Below are 4,831 nucleotides of genomic sequence, written 5' to 3'. Positions count from 1 at the left end.
TTATGTCAAATTTATCTTATTCTAATTTGTTATTTGAGACATGAAGAAGAGTTGATATTTTATTTGGGTTGTTTGATTGAAGATTGGATAAATGGGTTTATATAGTTTACTAATTTGAAGTATTTACGTTTGATTTGAAGTTTTGGAAATATATATTCTTGAATTTGGAGGTACTTTAGCTTTGTTAGAGTTGATTATAAGGTGATATGAGTTAACTCTCCGGACTTTTTGGAACGGGGCGTTACACGTAGACTTTGATGCAAATGAGAGATACGAGCAGGAGGGACTAGCCCCACCTAAGAAGTGATGGCCCTGGGCTTTTTCGCGTTATTTTGTTATTGGACCTTTTTCTCCATTCTTTTATTTCAGTCGGATGACTGTATTAACCACTTGGAGGACTTTGTTTCAGATTGTATCAATTTAAAGTTTCTGGTGCTTAGTTTTCGACTGTCTAATATTTTTTCAGCTACGTTAATTATGTTGTACACATGTTGAATGTTTGCACACACTTGCACATGGCGATGGAGTGTATGACCCATGTGGTCTTCATCCCAGTGTCACGACTTCCATCAAATCATACGTGGAGGTCGAGAGTGCCACATGTAGTGGTGGAAATGGGTTGTTCATAATTCGGTGCCATAACTGTGCGTGTGTGAAAGTCTCAAGTTTTGGGTGCTGAATGATCTGTGTGGTACCTCATGTGTTGTTTCTATTAGACGAATAATTTGACATGACATATGACCTAATTTTGCATATAAGTTGAGGAGCCTTCATCATGTTGGAGGTAGAGAAGAGCTTGGTCGTGCTAGGCAATATCAAAGGAGTCGGTAAAGATTGAAATAAAGCTTGCATGAAACTATTTTATGGTGCATTTGTACATCGTTAAAGAACTGAAAACGGCGCCATTTCCTTTTTCGCCCAAAACAAATTTCTTTCCCCACGTTTCAGACTTCCATTCCTTTGTCTTCCCCACAAGCATGATTTCCCCATACAAGAGGAACCATCCTTAGCACTTTCCACTGTCAGTAACCTTCATTCCCTCAGATTCGCTGCTGGAAGGAGACTCTATTGTTATCGGCAAAAGTACTGTTTGTTGTTTTGTTCTTTCTTTTTCTGGATTTGTTCAATTTGTTGTTGTTGTGGTAGTGACGGTGGTTGGAAATGCTGGAGAAGGCAGTGAATTCCCTATCTTTGAATCCCTTGATACTAAGGTCTGCTAAAACAGCCACATACATATATATTTTCTGCATCTTTACAATGAGGCAGAGCCTCTGTTTTATACAAGAAGTCTACAAGGAATATTCTGTATAACAGAATTGGCAAGTGTGTGCACTGAGGCACGTACATGGTCAGTGCACAGAGGCACGTAAAAAGATAGCACTACAACGGATGATTTGCTGCAGAGGTAAATATTCTGGGTGGTGCTCGTGAGTCCTCGTGGGTTTGCTCTGCTGTGGAAACGTCTTCATTACGTTGCTCTGTATTGTGTTTTGCATGAGCTGCATGCAGTACGTGAACAAGGTCGAGTCCCTTGCTTCATTGGCATTTTGGGGTGCTGACAGTTTTGGTTTTTGTTGGGATGGTCGTCGTTTGGAGCATAGATGGGTGCACCATAAAGAGCTTTCTTGAAGCTTGGAGGCTCAGGCAAGATTACAAAACCGTGAAGTTCAGCACTTGCCCAGCCAATCTACACTTTCTCTCCTATTTCTTCTTTTGATTTTTTGTTTGTTTGCTGTTTTTTTTTTTTTTTATAAATATATCAGCTGATATAGCATAAAGCCACGTCAGCAAATTACCTGGCAGTTCCCCACCGTCGGTTACATGGAGAAGAACTGTATTAATTAATACTTGTTATTTCCATTGGGATATAAGATAGATCAAGACTACGAGGAAGGGCCTAGAACGTGCATACAAGGACTGGAAAGAAAGCGAGCGTACATCTCTAAGACACATACAATATTATTAATTTAGCTTAAATATTGCCGTCGGACAGCTTGCTTCTTCTTGGTTCAGCATCGTACTTTATGAACCTGAAGTTGCAACTATATATGTTATATATATAGATAAGCACATTCATTATTTTAGTTCATGATACGAAAAGAGCTTTATTAAAGCAACGTCGTACTTGGTTTTCTACTTAATGGTGTATCCAATTTTCTTTCCATATTCGACCAGAGTCTTCAGCTCCTCCTCGTCAATGAGTCCATCTCCATTGGCATCGGCATGGTGCAACCCGCGTTTAGCTCGAAAGCCTGGCCCTATAGAGCCGAGGGCTGCAAATGCATTCCTTATCTCTTCCCTGTTAAGGAAACCATCACGATTGGCGTCATATCGCTTGAAAATTCCCTTGATCTGATCCTCAGTAAGACCAGTACCAGAGGACTTTGGTATAAGACATCGAAACATGGTGTCAAAAGGGCGGGGCCGAACTTCTTTGCGTCTAGGGTGAGGTGGCAAGGCTTTTAAGGCTCTTTTGTGGTCTGGTTTTTGAGCATTCAACCCTAGGGTACTTTATATAGAGACCTTGTGTCCCTTTCCCATTCACATGCATGCAATTTATTCCTACTTATCTTGATTCTTGATGGCCGGGCCGTCCTACTCTGATAAAAGGAATCAAGTTTATTAATAGTGAAAGTATGAGTTCTGTACGTACGTGTAAAGGGATGTAGGTCTTTACCCATGTTCTATATATATGGCACAAAGGAGTGTTGAAGAGAAGCCGCAATAATAGAAATGCTTTTTTTAGAGAATATTTTTTCGTAAGAGCGATGACGTTATGCATTATTATATGCAAAATTCAGTTTATAACCAACTATTAATAAACTAGTATGTTTTGCACTCTGCAGGTCGACGAGGATTTGTCTAATTATTTCCTTTTGCATGCATATAAATTAATTCGTACCGCGTCCCGTGCGTGATTATTTGCGCCATCCAGCTTTAACCATTTCCCATACGTACAGATGATCATGATATGAATCCCTTTTTTCTCTGATCTGCCTGTATGGCTTTGGATGTTGACTATTTCCCATCACGAGAGAAGAATTAATACTGCAGAAGCAATATATGTATATATATATATATATGTATATGTATATATATATATATATATGTATGCAAGAAATCATAGCTAGCTACTTATATATAAGCTGTAGTATGTATGGAGTTTGGCGATTCCTGGTGTTGTAATTAATGCAGTGTAATTACTTTTATAATAAATCCATGATGTAAATAATTTATTTAAATTTTAATTATTAGTACCATTAATAATACTTTCAAATCCTATGGATCAGAAACGGCGTGGGTTTTATTAAATTGATGCTCATCACTTTAAAAGAATTTGTTCTGCTTTTAGTTTGTCCAAAAAAGTTATTGTTTTGTTATGTGGATTCTTTGTTCCTCTTCTGCAAATACCGAAAAGGATGGTCTCCAAGCTGGGAGAATAAACCATAGATGGAAACAACTCCATCTAAGTTCTGTGCAGAGAGAGATAGATGGAAATAGTTGGATTCTCATTGTTCTATTTTGATAAAAGAATAAGGATATATACAAGCCCATATGTATAAATGGTGTTGGTCTTTTATAAAAAAGTACACCCCATCATGGAAAACTGTGAATCATGCACTCAGTAGACGGTCCACTTCCTCAGCTATGGCAATGTTCTTTTCTGCTCTAACACTTCGATGCTTCTACCTCACTCCTTTGGCCTTTGGGTCTATACTAAGGTTGTGTTGTATGACTTCAGTCGCCATTTCAGGTATATCCTCATGGCTCCAGGCAAACACATCCTAGTGCTTGGTGAGAAGTTGTTGCATGGTACTCAGGGCTTTAGTTGTCATTTCGCTGCTAATCCTTGCCCCGACTTCTGGTCGATTTGGGTTGAGAAGGATGAGCTCCAATGGCTCGATTGGTTTCACTTTCTTGAGCCCTTGCTCATCTCGGACTTCACTTATGAACTCCTTGCAATCGGGAGCTGGCGGTAAGGTGCTGGCATCCTCCGCAGGATATGCCTTGCTTACCCCGCTGTTTGTAGGCATCTCTTTGCGGGTGTGTGCATAGCTTTCTTCCACTGTGCCCTTTTCACTCCCATGAACTTGGTTCTTCTATTGGTTAACTTCCATGTCACTGGTAATATTGGCGAGCTTTCGAGTTCTCTAGAACGGCTTGTCTCAGGTGCGCAAACTACACACAAGATCTAAAAAGGATCCCACACACGACATCATTGTTAATATCGTGTTTCGCACACTTTTGGGCCAGGGTCCGACAACTCAGGTCTTTTGAAATGGGCTTGTAAAAGATATGAAGGAAAACAACTAGGAGAGGGCAGCCTTGGGGTCCGGAGTCTCAGATGTTAAAGTTCGTAAATTCTCTTAGAAGTTTGTAAATAAGTGAAAGCGTTTAGGGATTAGAGAGCTTTCTCGTACCTGGAGCTTGCTATTTATACCGTGGGTTGGGGAGGTGCAGATCTTGTTTGTCTCCGTAGAGTTCGTGCCCCTCCTACTATTTTTGTTGTCACAATCCTTTAATACGGTGTGGCTCTATGACGGCACCATAAATGTGACATGTAACTCGGTAATGGCACCATTAATGCAGCGTGTTTCCAGACCTTGTTTTTATCCTTTGTGAGTCGTAGATGTTTTGATCTCAATGGATCAAGGGTCTTTCGCCTTTCCTGTTGTATCCTATGCAAGTTCCCAAGTTCATAACACGGTTGTACAATGTCAGGCTGACCTGTCCTATCGGTTTCTCAACTCATTTTCCTGGTAGACACCTTGCTCCTTGTATTGTCCTGGTGACCCTTGGGCCAGGCATTGGGCCGAGGCCCAATGGGCTT

The 4,831-nt window shown here is 40.4% G+C and overlaps 1 long non-coding RNA gene across 1 annotated transcript; it reads right to left on the bottom strand.

The window, feature by feature from the left end:
* Positions 1–1,833: 1,833 nt before the first annotated feature.
* LOC109020416 lies at positions 1,834–2,478 on the bottom strand. The gene is made up of 2 exons (XR_002000923.2): positions 2,126–2,478; positions 1,834–2,030 (listed from the first exon to the last, which is right to left on the bottom strand). It is a non-coding gene; the product is annotated as an uncharacterized LOC109020416 (long non-coding RNA).
* Between the last annotated feature and the right edge of the window lie 2,353 nt (positions 2,479–4,831).

Source organism: Juglans regia, chromosome 6 (genome assembly GCF_001411555.2).
Source record: "Juglans regia cultivar Chandler chromosome 6, Walnut 2.0, whole genome shotgun sequence".
NCBI lineage: Eukaryota > Viridiplantae > Streptophyta > Magnoliopsida > Fagales > Juglandaceae > Juglans > Juglans regia.
This window is presented reverse-complemented; position numbering and strand designations above follow the sequence as displayed.